General features: G+C 36.7%; 1 protein-coding gene and 1 pseudogene across 17 annotated transcripts in view; one reads left to right on the top strand and one right to left on the bottom strand.

Annotated features, from left to right (window-relative positions):
* The window catches only part of DST (dystonin), a 428,022-nt gene that overhangs the window by 9,772 nt on the left and 399,890 nt on the right, over positions 1–18,360 (top strand). The window lies entirely within an intron of this gene.
* LOC109448904 (nucleophosmin) lies at positions 2,568–3,521 on the bottom strand (annotated as a pseudogene).

Below are 18,360 nucleotides of genomic sequence, written 5' to 3'. Positions count from 1 at the left end.
CTATTTCATTCCTCTTAATTAAAAAAATGCATATAATTATTTAAAGTACAAATTATAACATTGTCTTGTGGAATTTATAATGTATATAGAGGGTGCCAAAAATATATATATATATACACATTTTAAGAAAGGAAAAATCTGTATTAAAGTTATGCTGATGGTAACCACTTTGAGCACTTCTTGTAATTGCAGAAGTCAAATGTGACTTGTATTCATCTTTTGTTATCAGTATATATTGAGTATTATTAATACAATTTTAAAACAGTTTTTTCCTTTCTTAAAATGTGTATACATTTTTTTTGGCACCCTCTGTATATAGATATTTGACAACTATTGTGTAGAAAAGTATAGGGGAATAAATAAACTCCCTATATGCCTGCAAAATTTCTACATTTTAGATGAAGTAGTATATTAACTCTAAGTAGAATGAAAAGTTAAGGATGCCTATTTTCATTCCCAGAGCAACCAATACAAATAACACATAATAGCTAAATTCAAATTAAATTCTAAAAAATATCCAAATATTCCAAAGAAGGAAGGAGTAAAGGAACAAAGGAACAAAACAGTTGTGCATATTCCATGTCTTAGAACTGCTCTAACTCCCAGGTCTTGGTGAGTTTCTTCCTTTCCTCATCAGGACCTTCAGTCTTCAATGTTCCTTAGGTTTCAGCCTGTTGATACTTTCTGACTTAACTCCACTTGCCTTTCTGCTAAGTGTAGACCCTTAACAACTGTATGAGAAGTTTTCACTGTTATACTCGCTTTACTCACACAGTTCGTCTGTTACAGGGACTTTGACAATTCCCAGACCTGACTAAAACTCATTGACTCCTTTTCTGTTCTTGTGCCTAGGAGGCTTATCCTTAAATCCCAGACATTTAGTTTGTTGTGTTATGCAGCAGTCATATCTGTTCCTTTTTAGTGTATCAGTGAGCTTCTGCTTTGCAAACAAACCACTTACAACATTAACCATTTAGCTCACAACTCTGGGGACTGGCAATTTGGGCTGTGCCCCGATGGGCAGTTGTTCTGGTCTGAGTCAGGCTTGGCTCATCACAGCTTTGGTCAGCTTCTGGCTGACTCATAGTTTTCCTGTCCTTGGTCTTTCCTCTTCAGTAAGCCAACCCATGTTGGTTCACATGTGGTTAGACTTCAGTTCCCACAGCAGCAAGGGTGGAAGGGCGTGAGGCCTCCAGAGGTCTAGGCTCTGAACTCTTATAGTACCTCTGCTCACACAATGGTGTTGCCAAAGCAAGTCTCAGAGACTGGGGGAAGTAGCGTCCTGATGGGAGGAATTACATAGTATTGTGGGCACTTTTGCAATCTGTCATAATTTTTGTCTCAAGTTTGCTGCTGTCTACTGTCCTCAGAGAACTTATTTTAAACTTTTTCTGTTGTTTTCCCTGGACAGTCTTTGCCAATACCTTGGTTTTCATATATATGGAAATTACTTTCACCTGAAATTTCTACACCTGATTTAATTTTTGAACAATTTTGTGAGGTCTAATTTCCAGTTTTAGAGTAGTTCCCATCACCCCAGATTGATTTCTCATATTTGTTTGCAGTCAATCCTTGTTCCTACCCTTTACCCCCTCAAAACCACTAATCGATTTTTAGTATGTGTAGATTTGCCTTTTCTGGACATTGCCTATAAGTGGAATCATAAAATATGTAGTCTTTTGCATCTGGCTTCTGTTATGTGGGTTAATGTTTTGAGGTTCATCCATGTTGTAACGTGTCGTGTTATAGCATGTATCAGTATTTTGTTCATTTTTATTGCTGGATAGTATTCCATTCTATGAGTACACTGCACTTTGGTCTTCCATTCACCAGTTAATGGACACTGGCTTTCTACTCCAATTTTTAGCTCTTATAAGTAATGCTGCTATGAATATTTGCTTAAAATCATTATGAGGAGATATGGTTTCATTTATCTTGGGCAGATATCCAGAGTGGAACTGCAGCTTGCATTGTAAGTTTACGTTTAATTTTTAAAGAAATTGTCAAAACTGTTTTCCAGAGTGGCTATCAATTTAACATTCTCACCGGCAATATATGAGAATTCTAGTTTCTCCTCATCCTCGGCAATACGTGTCTATCTTTTTGATTATAGCTATTCTAGTGGGTCTGAAGTGGTATCTCTGTAGTTTTAATTTGCATTTCCCTAATGACTAATGATTCTGAGAATTTTTTCATGTGCTTTTTAGCAGTTCATAGATTTTTTTTTGGTGAAGTGTTCAAATCTTTGCCCATTTTTATTTTAGTTTAATTTTATATTTTTACTTTATTAAAATACTGAGTTTATTTCACATGTATATTTTTGTCTCCCCACCATTTCCATTTGTCTGACCACCATTACTACTATGTCCTATCATAACATTCTATACATACCAAGGAAAGGTTGGGGTCCCATCTTTAAAAGCTAAACAGGCATTTGGACAACAATGGAACCTAGACAACATTTATCAGATACAGTAGGAAAAGTTCTCACTCTGTATTATAAATAGGACAACCAGATATCAATTGTTACAGAAATGAAATAAGATGGAAAATTTTAACAGTTTAAATTATTTTCTTAAAGAGACTTCTTCTACTGCCAGAGATTTTGAGAGCCTCCTGGAGAGTCATCTGGAGCAATTCTTCACATAATTGATGATCTTGGCTTCCCCTTTGGGAAGATAACCATCTTTTTCTATACTTGTTTGCATTTTTGTTTTAATGTCTTTTATAGAAACAGGTCATTTCTGCGTTTTAGGAATGTTTTTCTGTTACTGAAAGATTCCTGACCTTTTGATCTTGGTGTTGATGGTTTTGAGTCTTTCATTCTTGTTTGATTGTGGTGCATTTTTGGCTGGAGTAGCTCACATCGATTTTTTTATTGGAGCTTTTTCTTTAGCTTCCTCCTTTTCGAAATCATCATCTTTATCTTCTTCATCATCATCTTCAGCAGCAGCAAGTTTTGCTATTTTTCTGTGGAAACTTGTGACCAGTTCCAGAGGCAGATTACTTTCTGGAATACTTACGAGTTTCACATCCCTCTTCTCTTCATCTTCTGACTCTGCATCTTTTTCCACAGCTGCTAAGTGCTGTCCATTAATACACACAGGCCCTGAACCATACACAACCGTAAGACCATAGATGTTATTTCAAAGCCCCCAAGGGAAACCATTGGCTTTACAGACATTTTCAAAGTTTCCAGTGTTACTTTAATTGGACCGCCTTCATAAGTCATTGCCTCTGGTTCAACAATGTGCAGTTTATCCATTGCACCAGCCCCTTAACTGACCGTTCTTAACTGCTGCTCATTTTCATCCTTGTGCACCTCAAAGTGATCATTTTTGTTGGCCTTTAATTCACAACCAAAAAGTTAGGTTTGGGGTCTCAGTGAGCTCAAGTCCACGTATACTGACTCTTCCATGGGGTGGTGGCACGCTTAGGTGGGAGAGAAGGCAGATGGAGATAAACAACTACTGTTCCAGAGAACAGCTGCGCAGGACAGAACACTCACACCAGGGCTAATCATTTGGTACTGCATCTTCTTAATGAGTTGTAAGAGTTTTTTTTGTTTTGCTTTTTTAAATATATATTCTGGAAACAAGTCCTTTAACAGACATGTGATTTACAAAGGTTTTCTTATAATGTTTGTCTTTTCATTTACATAATTGTATCTTGTTAAGTGCAAAAGTTTTAAATTTTTATTAAGTTCAGTTTTCCTTTATATTTTCCTTTTTAGATTGCATTTTTTGGTGTCAGATCCAAGAACTCATTGCCTCATCCAAAGTCATGAAAATTTTCCGTGTTTTTTCTAGAAATTTTATAGTTCTGGTTCTTACATTTAGTCTGTGACTCATTTTGAGTTTTTCTCTATTTTCTGAGTTTGTGAATTATTGGTATTAATTCTGTTAAATATTTGATAGAGTTCATCAGTGAAGTCATTTGAGGCTGATGTTTTCTTTGTGGGAATATTTTAAGTTATCAATTTAAAAGTTAAGTATCCAATTTCTTTATTTTTTATATGCCTATTCAGATTTTCTCCTTCTTCTTGAGTCAGTTTGGTAATTTGTATTTTTCTAGGTATTTGTTCATTTCATCTAAATTATCTAATTTGTTGGCCTAATAGTATTCCCATTTACTCCTTTTAATTTCTGTATGGTTGGTAGGACTTTCAGATTCCTTTTTGTTTGTCTAGCTAGAAAGTTGGGGTTTTTGTTATCCTGTTCTGCTGCATACTTCTGTGACTATGTTTGTATCCAGGGTCAAGTGGTAGGAACAGAGAGCATGTAAAGTGATGGGAGTTTGCCCTAATCTCTTGGGATCAAAGAGGAAGGTTTTGGTTCCTTTTTACTGGGGCTTCTGATGTCATTGCCTGTGGGATTGCTTGAAGGCTGGGGCTTAAGAGAACTCAGACAAGAAAAAAATGGGGGATTCTGCACTCTGAGTCTTAAGCATTCCCTTTTTCACTCCTCAAGACGGAATAAGGGGGCTTCTGGAACTTTCTCTGTCTGAGCCTCAGTATCCAGCTCTGGGTTTCAGGCTACACTGCTGCGTTTCATTCATGTGGGGGATACGAGAGGTAAAAATGACAAACTTGCCACTGGTTTAGTGATACTTCAGATTCTGGCCTTTTTAAAAACTTGGTTAATTGCTACTATTTACTTTTCAGAATCCTCAAATGGCTGCTTAGTGCATTTTGTTCAGTTGTGTGGTTGTATTCAGTGGGAGACATTGTACTTTATTGTAATTTTATTATAACTAGAACCATGATCTGTTTTTAATTAGTCTATCCTTCACCCCCCCACCCCCCTTTAAGTCCATTGCTTTTCTCTTTTTACTTATTTACTGTTTGGAAAATCTTGTAGCATTTTGCCATCTATTAATAGTAAGATGATACTGATAGACATGTTATTGCTACACACAACTCATGCAATACTGAAGATTCCATTTATTTCATTATTATACAGAACTTTTAGGAATGTATCTCAATACATTTTCATTTGAAGAACTTTTTTTCTTTTCTTTTTGTCCAATCTCATAATTCACCAGATTTTCTGGGTTTTACTCCGGTTTCCGAAAACCAAATAGATTGAGATTACGGAACTATCTGCGGATTTTATGGAACATAATATACATTTAATCATACTTGATGTTATTTACAAAGAGTAGAACTCTCACATTAAGAAGCAGCCGATTAACAAGTTTTAAATAACTAACAGGCCAACTCTGGAGAATCATTAACAAACATTAAATAAGTAAATTCCTGCCGCTTCCCACTCTGCAGTGAGCTGCATGAAGGAGCCAGCAGGCATTTTCAAACATTTCAGACTGATCTAGGGTGTAAACTACCTCTTGTTTTGAAGGGTACTGTAGGGTATCCAAAAGGAATCACAAATGTGTTTGGTGAAATTTTCTAGCTTTTAAAAAGTGATGCAGTGTAAGAAAAATTTGCAGGACAAATTTAAATTTTTTTAAAAATTGAATAATGATGAGGTCTAATTCCTACTGTTCTGAAGTCTCCTTGCAGGTTCTTAACCTTTGGGGGGCATTCTGAGAATCTGATGAAAGCTATGGTCTACATCTCTAGAAAAGTTAAGATACATAGGATGTATACTTTTGCGTATATTTTAAGCGCCTGCAGGGGCCCTCTTACTGCTTGCTCATCTGTGGATAGATGTGGAGTGTAGGGCAGAGATAGACTCCAGTTTAGCATTCCTGCAGTAAGATGACCAGATATCTTTGTCTACAGATTGGGATCATTTTTGAAAATCTCTCCCAGGTGATTTGTCTTGGGTAAAGCCTTTGGGAGGGCAGGTTGAGCTTTAGTTCTTACCATGGTTCTGGTGTGAGACATAGATAACATTCTGTATATTACTTGTGATACTTGGAAGTATAGTAATTCACAAAGTCGTCCCCAGTCCACAGTCTACAACTGGAAATTCCAGCTCAGATCTTTTTCCTGCAACAGACAGTAGGAGGCTGATGTGCTCCAAGTTCATTTGTTTCACAGAGAAGAAGTGCATATTCAGGAATATATGGGGCTACAGAAACTTCCTGGGGAGGCGTTTTTCAGCCCCCCTGCCCTCCCACCCCACCATGCAGCTGTGGTAGAGTCTTGTGAGAAGCTGAATGGTATAGTGGAGAGGATCGTGACCAAGTGGAGTGGTAAGTCATTTAATATTCCCAAAGTTCACTTTTCCTTTTGGTAAACTAGAAATAGCAATACCGGTTGCATCTCTTTACAGGTCATTGTGAGAATCAGTGAAAATAACATATGTATGTGATCTTTAAAAATATATAAGCCTATTGAACTGAAAGATAAAGGGAGACATAGCATAATAGCTATGACAGAATGGAACCTTCATTCTTTCACCATGCATTTATTCATTAGTAAATACCTATAATCTAATATGCGCAGGGCATCTTTAATTTCCCTACGCTTTTAGTTGGGAAATATGGCTCTTTTATCGCTCCAATACTTTTTAGAATCTCTTCACCTTGTACAGAAAAGAGAATAAAAGGAAGTTTAGTGATACAGAATGAGAAAGTCACATAATTTGTACGATTTAAGTTGGAAAAAATCAGTATAATGGGGTAGTTTGTATTAGCTCTTAAAATGATAGTCAAAGGGAGCTGGATGATTTAGGCTCTTCTGAAAATAGTGAGATCTCATCCTGCCCCACATCCTGTCCTGGAGATGACCTAATTATGGAGAAGTGATAATAGCTGCCATTTTCTGAGAACTTTCCTATCTTTACATATGTTCTATCTCATTTAATCATCACTCGCCCAAGGTCTCATGGCTCTCAGAGCTGAAATTTCAACCCTGGTCCTTTCACCTGCACAGTCCATGCTCCTAGCTACCTAGAAGCAGAAAAGTGGGGCTGAATTACAATGAGCTGAACTGGCATTTACCTTTTCTAAAGTTCACAGGGATCAGTGTTAATTTACATTCTTTAACCTTGAAAGCTCAGAATAACCTTTGAGCTTGCTTTTCAGGACTTAGAGATAGTGGTAATTGCCACCTGAAAGCAGGGTAGGGACTCAGATGGAATCAAGTTTTAGCTTTAAGAAATAAGGTTCTCTAAGCTCCACTTTTTTCATATTTGATATCCTTAAAGAAATGAATTTCCATTATTTAATCTATTTTCTGAGAGTACCATTTTCAAGCATTTTGGAATTTACATTTCCGACTTATTAGAAAATATGAAGCAATATGATTATTGTAACATGTAAATACACTGCATTTTCTTTGTTATTATTAGAAAGAGAAATGTGCTGGTGTTTTCCACAGATGTGGTGTGTCTTTTAGGCTGAATTCCTTCTCGGTCTGCTGTCTTTGCCTAAGCTCCAGTCTGCTGGTTACATTACCTACTGATGTGGCAGAACAGAAGAAACCAAAGGCTAAATTTTAAATAACATTCCTCATTGTTTAGATTCTCTTAAAATATTTAGAATACCTAGCTACATGTCTGAATCATATGCTGTACTGGGTGGGAGGTAAAATTGGGAAATTTTGGCTGACTAGTGCTAGTATATACAATTTCTCTAGAAACCTCAAGAAAATAATGGACTCAAGCATGCCATGAGCTATTCTCTGAGAAACTATGGCAACGGGTCTTTTAATTAAAGCTGAAGTAGTGTGTGTAGCTTAGAAAAACAGATACTGCCAACTGATAAGGAGAGTATACGGGAATAATCTAGAAACTAAAAAAAGATTTCTTTTTAGATATATTTGGTAGTTTTATTATCTATATTGTCAAAGAAACAGGAAACTTTTAATGAATATCAATATTTGGCTTTGGAATATAATATTTTTTAAAGAAAATGTAGTTTCCTAATTATTTTTTTTTAAGGTTAGTATTCAAATTAATTTATGTTTCCTGAGTACACATTACCTGACAGTTGGAAAGACCATCCTGGAGGCATCCTCAATTTCAGAGGGCAGCCATCTTGGGATAAACACAAAATGGGTGATCTTTCCATTTTGATAACGGAGACCATGCATATGCCCCAGTAAAACGCACTGGGGAAGGGGGCTGATGATCAACAAATTAGTAAACTGTTCCCCTCTTGAGCTGAACCATTTACAGCCAGTGTGCTAGAATTTATAAACTCAGAGCATGCCAAAAAATAATTTAAAAACCAAAAACCAAATGGAAAAGCAAGAGTTGCCATTTTTCTTAGATCAATAAATGTGTTATGCTAGCAACCCCAGTGATGGAGAGATTTTATCAACCCCTTTGCCTGGAAGAATTTGAGTTTATGCCTATTGTTTTACCATCCTGTTTGATTAGTGCATCCCTTCACACTTAAAAACATACCTGTTTGGAGGATAAATGGTAGGGGCAATAGCTGGAAAGATAAATAGCATCTAGTGACATAAAATGTAATAGTTCCAAATGTAAAGCTCATAAGCCAGAGACCATGTAGAAACTGGCTCTTACAATAATAGTCTGTTATCCGGTCTCCCTGGCTCTGGCTCCCAGGTCAGCTTTATTAAACTGTTGGCAGAGTTATCTGTCTATAATCAGATCTGACCTTCCATTCCTTTTGCTTAATGGCTTCCACTTGCTTACAGGATTAATACACCCTTTCTCAGTCTCAGATACAGCCTACCTCTTACGCATACATTACTCAAACAAGGCTGAGCTGTTCCTGTTCACTGTCCTTCTGTATTTTCACACTATTGCCAGTGCTGGAATTCCTCTACTCTTTGTGTGTGTGTGTGTGTGTGTGTGTGTGTGTGTGTGTGTAAAACTCCTACTCATACTTCAAAATGAGGATTAAACATCACCTATTTCTTCCCTTTGTCTCACCGTCCTCCCTTATTTCTCTCAAACATTCTCCCCTCTGGGACTGGATGAGAGCACCAGATGTGAGGATTTACACATCTGTCTTCTGAAGGCAGGTGCTGTGTAGTTTTTATCTTGTCTCCACAGCCTTGTGTGGTATTTGGTATGGAAAGAGTACTTACTCACTATTTGTTGAATATTTGATGTTGGTAAATATTTGATGAATGGATGAATGGGATAAAGTGGGTGAAATAATTGGAGTCACTAGGGCATATCTGAGAAAACACAAAGTACCTGTAGTTGAAATTTGGTTCTGCTGTTTGCCCTTCTCCCCCTTTCTCTCACTCTGCTGCTCTCTTCTAGGTACCCACAGCTCTCATGCCCGATTTTTGGCTTCGCAGAACACCTTCTGCAGGGTCTTGCCTAGGCTTGCCCTACCGCTAAGTACCCCTCAGCTTCTAAAATACCCTTTACATTTCTTCCCCAAACTTCTACCCTCCACTCCAATCAGAATGCCATTTCCATACTGAAGATATAATTAGAGGATAACCACTTCAACCTAATTCATTCTAGATTATAAAAGACTGACAGGGAGGCAACAGGAAGTGTCTGAAATTTGAATTCCACAATATAAGGGGTTGCTTGCCTGTTCAGATTTCTGACTGTGTACATAACCTTCCCTTTCATATGGTATACTAATGCCATCTCTAAAAAGGTTTTCATGCCAGGATTTTGGATTATGTCATTCTGTTATGACAAAGGAATATTTTGAGAGCTGCCTTCCTGTAACTAGCTTCAGCAACATTACTGTCTTTGTTCAATAGCATTCGTGTCATTATTTGAATATTTTATTGCTTTTATGTATCTTTTTTTTATATAAATGAATGAACATTGGAAAAATGACCGCTAATGCTGGTGATAAGGAAATTAGGTCTCATACAGCTAATGCACTATAGACAAAGATACAGAAAGAATTATCAGGTGAGGAAAAAGAGTCAATTCTTAGCCTTAAATGGATGCTCCCTGAATTTAAGCCCATCTATAAGTCTTTTATTATTTAGGGGGGGGGGAAAGCAAAAGTAAGGAACATGTATTGAATTCTGGAACTCTGTTCTTGAAGATGGTATACAAAAGAGGACCTGTGACTAGTGACTTTTTTTAATCTCACATTTTAGTTTCTGAGCCTGAAACCTAAGTCTCTCATTTGAGTTCTGCACATTTCATTTCTTTTGTGTTTTCACTAAAACATGGGGCATGGCACACCTGTAAAAGGTAAGGAAGTTACGCCTGGGATTCCTTCAAGCTGCCCCCCTCCTCAATGTTATTAATTCTTGCTTTAAATCCTTCTAGCAGCTGAAATCTAGTTAGTACTTTTGCTGCAACTATTTTAGTAGATCCCAAGATCAGGGCCCTGTAAAACCAGGATATGGTATAGGCCCTTGGGCTGTGTACTGAGACCTACAAGGCGAGGACAGAGGCTCTGCAAACCACTACCAATTTCTTTACCTGTTTTTCTTAACCCGTCCAGGAATACCAAGGCCTGGAGGGCAGCTTACTCTGGGCCATTAGTTCTGAAGGGTTTGGTCTCATGAGAAGAATGATCCCAACCAACTGAGAGAGGCCATTTAGTTAGAAGCTTAAAAAAAATAAAATCAAGTTGAGTAAAACCTGCTCCTACCTTTGAAGAACTCTCTTTTTCAACTCGCAGTGATGTATGATCATATAAGAAATTTGTTATTCATTGAAGTTAGTATGGATGCTTCCTATCTTCTCTTCTTTGGCTATACCGGCATTTTCCTGAGAATTTCTGTGTCTTGTGTGTAGAATGAAAGGGTAAATTAGGTTTGTTATTATTATTATTATTATTATTCCCCCTCCCCCTCAGCTCTATACCCATTCTTAGTTTCTGGTGAATCCTTTCATTAATTATTTTTTCTATATACAAGGAAATAAAAATATTTTATTTTTCTGTTTTTTTAATATGGATAATAACATCCTGTATAAACTGTTTTGCACCTTGTTTTCATCACTTAGTGTTTCTTGGAGAGCTTTCCTTAGAGAGTGCTCCACTTTTTATTTATTTATTTTTTTAAAGATTTTATTGGGGAAGGGGAACAGGACTTTATTGGGGAACAGTGTGTACTTCCAGGCCTTTTTTTTTTGTCCAAGTCAAGTTGTTGTCCTTTCAATCTTAGTTGTGGAGGGTGCCATTCAACTTCAAGCTGTTGTCATTTCAGTCTTAGTTGTGGAGGGCGCAGCTCAGCTCCAGGTCCAGTTGCCATTTTCTAGTTGCAGGGGGCACAGCCCACCATCCCTTGGTGGGAGTCGAACCGGCAACCTTGTGGTTGACAGCCTGCACTCCAACCAACTGAGCTATCCGGGAGCTCAGCGGCAGCTCAGCTCAAGGTGCCATGTTCAATTTTATTTGCAGGGGACGCTGCCCACCATCCCTTGCAGGAGTCAAGGAATTGAACTGGCAACCTTGTGGTTGAAGAGCCTACACTCCAACCAACTGAGCCATTCAGGAGGCAGCTCAGCTCAAGGTGCCGTGTTCAATCTTAGTTGCAGGGGGCGGAGCCCACCATCCCTTGCGGGACTCGAGGAATTGAACTAGCAACCTTGTGGTTGAGAACCCACTGGCCCATGTGGGAATCGAACCAGCAGCCTTCGGAGTTAGGAGCATGGAGCTCTAACCGCCTGAGCCACCAGGCCGGCCCGAGAGTGCTCTACTTCTTATGGCTGCATAATATTCCATTGGATGCATGAATATAATTTAGTTAACCATCCCCCTATTAATAATATTTGGGAATTTTCTAATCTTTTATTACTATAAACAATGCTTAAATATAAGACCTTAGTCATTTCACATGTGTGCAAATATTATCTTTAGTATGAATTCTCAGAAGAAGTATGGGGTCAAACATGTATATGTTTCAGTTTTGATAAATGTTATCATATGGTCTTCCATAGAGGTCTATTTTAATTATTGAGGCTTCATAATATGTTGTAGTCCCCTCTATTGGGATGCTTTTTTGCTGGGCTATTCTTTTTTTTTTTTATGAATATTAGAATTCTCAGAAAAAATTATTGAGACTATATTAAATGTGATTTTTGTTAAAGCAGAATTGAATCTTTATGATTTGGATTTCTATCTAATAGTTGATATTAGTTCTATGACTTTTAGTATTAGAACTTTTCTGTTAGTTCAAGTCTTCTTTTGTGGAAGAGTCTTTTTCTTGTAGTTTTTCCACATTTCTTGTTAAGGTTATTTCAAGTATTTTATCTTTTTAGTTGCTATTAACAGTGGTTCTTTTTTCCTACTGTATCTTTTTGTTAGTTTGTAGGTTGTATATATGCAAATTATTGGTTTTATTTTCTTAATCTTGTAATCTGCTAATTTACTTAATTATTTACTGTTTATAGTACTTTTCAGTGGAATCTCTTGGGTTTTGCAGGTATACAAACATATCATTTGTAACTGGTGATTATTGTTCATCCTCCTTTCCAACTTTTGCATTTCATATTTATTTCATTTGTATGTTTTGTTGGTTAGGGCATCCAGCAAAATGTTAAAAAATACTTATAAGAGTAGGTATTCTTTTCCTGTTCCTGACTTAACTGAGAATGTCTGTGGTGTTTCCCTGTTAAGCAAAAGCTGACTTTTGAGTTGAGATAAATACATTTTATTATGTTTCAGAAATATCCCACTGTGCTGGTCTCTCAGCTTCACCTCTCCCTTACATACTATGTATACTCTTTGGTGTTGGGACTGGGACTCTGTACACTGCATTTTCCAGATGCCTTTGACAGCCGATTCATGTTTGGGATCTGTCAATAGAGGGCGCTAGATGGAGCCTGGGAAGTGGGAGGAGGGAGAAGCACTTCCTGCCTCTTGCTGTTCCTGTCAGAGGTGCCCCATTGAACTATCTCACCTCAGCCTCCAGCTTTTCTCTGGCATACCAGAACCAGCCTCCTCATATGTACCAGCAGTAACCAAGCAGTGCCCCTTCAGAGGTATGATGCCCAGCTCAGAGGAACCTTCCTTCTCTGAGCTCCTGAGGAACTAACAGCCCCAGAGCAGTGTGCCCTTCTCACAGGTCTGAGCTCCAACTATGTGGGGCCTCTTCTTTGAGCTCTCCTTTTGTTCCCCTAGTTCTGTAGCTGCTTCCTGCATTTATTATCTCTAGTTACCTCAGTGTCTTCTTTTTGCTGTTCTAGTCTTCCAACAGTTGCTTCACCAATTCCCTTTATTAAATCCCCTCTGTAGAAATACCTGATGATATTTCTGTTTCCCTGAAAGGACCCAGTCTGATGACTCATTTATCCCTATTTTATTGAATGCTTTTTTAAAGGGTTGTTTTCTGAATTTTTTTCCCCCAGTGCTTTTTCTGTGCCAGTGGGAATGATTGTGTGGTTTTCATCTGTAGACCAAATGAAATACAATAATGGATTTTCTAATACTGGACTCTTCTTGAATTTCTGTAATAAATCTTCCTTTATCATATTGTATTCTTTTAATGGGTTGCTGATTCTTCTTCCTGATATTTTCATTAGGATTTTTGCATTAATATTTACACATGAGATTGATCTGAAGTTTTCTCTTTTGGGGTAATCTATGTCAGGTTTTTATTTCAGTGCTGTATTTACTTTATAAAAATGTGGTTCACTGTTTTTCTAAGCTTTGGAACAGTTCAAATAGCATTTAAAATTAAACTTCCCAGGTTTCTGCTGTTGTTTTATCTTATTTTTGTTTCTCAAGGTTTGGCGACATTCCTTTATGAGATTCTTTGGGACTGGTGCTGGTTTGGTATCAGATAATGGGAGCTCTGTTTCATTAAATAAATCCAGAAAGACGAACACAAAAAATGATGTTTGATGCTGCATTAGCTGGGCTAGTAAAGAAAAACTTTTGTGAGTACCGGGGCTGGTCCAAACCAAATTGTGCAATAGGCAGTGTGTCTCTGGTGCCCTTTTTATCCCTTAATTATTGTACTTATGTCTCTAAGTAATTCTCCCTCTTACTTGTTCCTCTTTTCTGTCCTATTCTGAAGCCAGTCCCTGCTGAGGTTACCTATTACTAACTGATATAGTTTTTGAGATATGTCCTTACTTAGAAATATTTACATTTTAATAGCAGAATCATGTATATGGTTATGAAAGAATCTTGGGTCCTGGTGCTTTATGTTTTATGTCCCCTCTGTTTTCTTTTTTAAGTTCTTTGAGTATACTTATGTCTAAGCCAAGGTATAAGGATACCAGGTTGAGGAAACTGTATTATCTCCATTGGCTCAGTTAAATAAATTTAATATACTTTCCACTCAGGAACATTAGAGGGTCTCCAGCCTCCTAAAAAACAAAATAAAATGAAACATCAGGGTCACCACCTAACTACCTTGGAGTGAGTAAAGGAAAAGATGAATCATGTTGTTCAAATTTCTAACCTCATCTCTAGTCTCGTAGCTTATCATTTATTTTCAATGCCTTTACATATCTTCTTTTCTCTGACTAGCAGAACTTTCCTTGCCCTTGACCCTGTTTGAAGCCATGGCACTGGCTTCTCTCACACAGTGGTACCTCTTGCCGCCATGAACTGACCACCTCAATTGCCCAGTAATATCTCCTTATGTTACCTTCATTACATTACTTGCTTTTTAGTCTGCATTCTCCTCTGGATTGGTTGCTCCTAAGGGTATGTTCTGTGTGTATTCAATTTTGTTTCCTATGCTTGGTACAGTGCTAAACACATAGGAGGCCTCAAAAAAATATTAGTTGAATTACTGAATAAATGAAACCCAAGTAAAAGTGGAAAAAAAGAAAGATGAATGGCAAATGGATAAATAGATTCTGAAGGGACTTCAATACCATGAGCCAAATGCTAAAAGGTGGGTTTTAATAATCCACTTGTGCTGTATGAAGGTAAACAATGTTTTCATTCTGAGTGAATTTAATTTATATTTGATTATATTTATATTGCATAGGCTTTCCTGGCAACACACTTTCTGAATCTGCTTACTCAGAAGATATTATCAGAATAAGTCAGAAAGGCAGTTTCCAAGGCTGTGAAAGTCTAAAATCCTGTGGTAGCTTTGTAATAATTCACCTTTTGTATCAGGAAATTTGTGTTTATCCTTCATGCATCAGGAAAATTTGTCCTGCTTCAGGAAATGATGACAGTAGAAATAAGAGAATGAAAGGGAGTAATAAGGGGTGCTAAAAATAGATCTGTTGGGAGATGAGATGACCTGAAAGTGGAGGATTAAATTGAAGGGTTTGAGGGAAATAAAAGCTCTTTCCATGCCTCCACCTGGAAAGTATAAAAATAACTGGAGCATAGGATTATGTTTAGCTTGAATTTTTTTCCCTTCTTGAGCTGCTGGAAAATTTTTAATTGGCAATCTGTGTTTCGATGATAAAGGGAGGATTTAGGATTTTTTGGACCCACTTTAGCTACTGAAATTATGCAGGAACATATAAACATTGTTATCCTTATTTTACGGCTCCACTGATGTTACCTGTCCAAAGTACATCTTAATGTATTCTTTATTCTGTGCTCTCTAGGTATTATATGTTCTACTTTTTTCTTCATATCGATGTATTAAACTATTTTTAGTCATGCTGAATTGTGTAGGGACAGTTTTGGAGAAGACTTACCTACATATCTATGCTTACTATTGAATTGCATTAACAGTTAAAATTAATCTTTTTAAAGAGTTTAGGATTACCTCCAAATGAGGACAAATTGTTTGACAGTGGCAGTATAAATTTGCTGACTTTATGACCTTACTTCAGAAATGTTATTCCTTTTGATAAGACAGTTTGGTTTTTATCAGTTGTGACATAAAAAGGCTCTTACTTGTAAATCAATCTGAGTGCCTTCATTTCTGTCCCACAGAGCTCATTTGTCTTCCTTTAGGGAGTGGGGAATGTAGGTGCAGGATAGAAACCAAGGGAAATAGATCTTACGGTTTCTCTCTCCAGCTAGAGCGTCCCTCCCAGGGAGATGCTCCTCCTCTCCAAAGGGTACACAGTGTGATGACCAACCACTACTGCCTCCTTTCCTGGAAATAAATGCACCTGGATCCCAGTAAGAGTTCTAGCACTATACGGTTTAGCTGAATGCTCTGATACTCGGGGGGTGGTATGGCGGGAGAGCCAAGGCTCTGTCCGGGGCTGTCACAGCCCAGGCCTTTAGAGTTCTTTTATTCTTTAAATCTTCTGTCTTTTCTTGGCGTTTTCTCTTCTTGTTCCTCTGTCCTCGACTTTGCACCTTCCTCCCTCCCCATCCCCTATCATCAGGCATCCAGTGAAGGTCGGTGCTTTTCTCCTTTTTATCATCTTCCACCATCCTGAGAGGGGTAAGATAAACTCTGATTCGTGATGTGACTGCTGGCTTTGTCAGTCTCTGCAGGGTTTAATAAGAAAGTAACACTCTTCCTATTTAATGCTATTTTGGCTATATATTTTTTGCGACCTGTTGGTCCAGCAGTACTATGCTAAAAAAGCTTTTTAAATTTGCCAATCATTTAGATGCCCAAGTCAGTTATCCTTAATTGCCATGGAAAAAAGCAGACACAAATATAATGTAAGCCAATTCAATCAAAGTTTGGCATGAAATGGAATTGTTATGGTGCCCCTTTTCCTACCTCATAAAATTAAATAGTTTTTTGTTTTGTTTTTTGAGGAAGCATTTTTGTACTTTAGATTTTCCTTTAAACTCAAATGGCCACCTATAGAACTTGGTAGTCCCATTGCATGTTTCCTGCAATGCTCATAGAAATGTAGTTTTCACACTCCTTTGTTGGAGGTGTTCTAATCATAAAAGGGGTAAGCAGAATCAAGTCCATTTCCATCCTGGAAGAACATAGCCTCTCATGTTAGCTAGCCTACCTTAATTTTTTTTTCCTTTTTTTTTACTCTGAGTAAGAAGTTATTTAGGAACTTTTTAGAGTACATAACATATGGTGACACGAGAAACCATCTTGCACTGTGGATGTAGCCCATATTTCTGATGATTAAATTAAAATAAGCAACATATATATTTGAAAACTGGAAACATGACTTTGTACATTTTCAATGCTAAAATGTCTAGCTCTCTAGGTATGATAAATTTACTGCCTTTGTTAAATTTCCTCCCCCATAAAAGAATATTAGTAGAAACCTAAGATGACCAATGCTGAGAAGAAACAATATAAATTGTCAGCAAGACACCATCTCCTCAGATTTTCTTGTTTATGTATGTTAAGAATGGCCTCAAGCTTTCCTTGAACACAGTAAAACTAGAATTGTATATGTATGTATACATTTACATAAAAATATAAATATAAATATAAAATATATAAGATCAGTCTTCATCCAGTTGTGGTCCGGAGCTGGCTTCTATCAGCTGGAGGAGCCAGAGTTGTTTGCATCTTTTTCCAGTTTTGCATTCAATGACATCATGGCCATGATGGAAATATTTATACTATAGAAACTAACTGGCAAATGCTTATCACAGTGCTCCCCCGCACCCCCCATTTACCAAGAGCTCACTGTCTCCATCTACTCTAGGGAAAAAAATCAAAGATTCCTAAATAAGCACTTACTATTTACAAGACTGGTTATAGAAAACAGGACTGTAACAAATAAGCCAGTTAATATTTCAGTCAAATGTGTATATCAAATGTATACATACAAATGATTTTTGTATGTTTATTTGTATCTCTTTATCTTACCAAATTCGATGATTTCTGACAGTATTTTAATTAATTGCTTAGATTTTCTAGATATTCAGTCACATTTGTAAATGATAACTTTGACTTTTTCCCTGAATACTGCTTATTTTTTTCTGTCCTATTCTATTAGCTATAGCCTCCTAAAAATTTTAAAATAATTGTGAAAGTACCTTTGGCTTATATGATAAAGATAAATATATAAAGTAATGGAAGTGTCTTTTTCTACCAGTAGTCTTCACAGTTTTGATTGTATACCCCACCAGTAGAATATTAGCATGCACACTCAATATGTATGTAGTTATTTATAAATTATATACATATATTCCTATATTAATGTATTGTCTATGTAATAACAAATTTCATTCTGAGAAAATTAGTCACTCATGCTTATTTAAAATTTTTTTTTTCTTAAAACTGTGATCTAGTAATTCAAAAGTCAATTATTTTAAGCTCAATTTCTTTTGATATTTGGTCATAGCCATTGTTATAGTTGGAAAAGAACTAAAAAAGAAGATTCAAATGGAAAAAGTACATTGATAACTCCCCTTACTATGGCATTCATTTTTCAATTTTATCCATGGATTATGCAAAATTATTTTAAAATAAAATTTACTAGTAAATTTAAATTTTTCCTGATGTCAATAGGTTTTCTTATAAACTAGTCTGAAGGAAATGAGTTTTATGTTTTTAACAAATAATTCTAAAACTTACTGAAATTCTTCATTTAAAACAGATGGTGGTTTTAAAACAGATTAAAGAACTCTATTTTCAAATTTTAAAGTATAAAATTAGAGCTTTTATAGATCAATGAACTTACCTTTTTGGGGGGAACAAAATCATGTATTAGTAGAAATGTATTT

Source organism: Rhinolophus sinicus, linkage group LG05, assembly GCF_036562045.2.
Source record: "Rhinolophus sinicus isolate RSC01 linkage group LG05, ASM3656204v1, whole genome shotgun sequence".
In the NCBI taxonomy this organism is placed as follows: Eukaryota; Metazoa; Chordata; class Mammalia; order Chiroptera; family Rhinolophidae; genus Rhinolophus; species Rhinolophus sinicus.
Note: the sequence above shows the minus strand (reverse complement) of the source record. Positions and strands in the feature narration are given on the sequence as shown.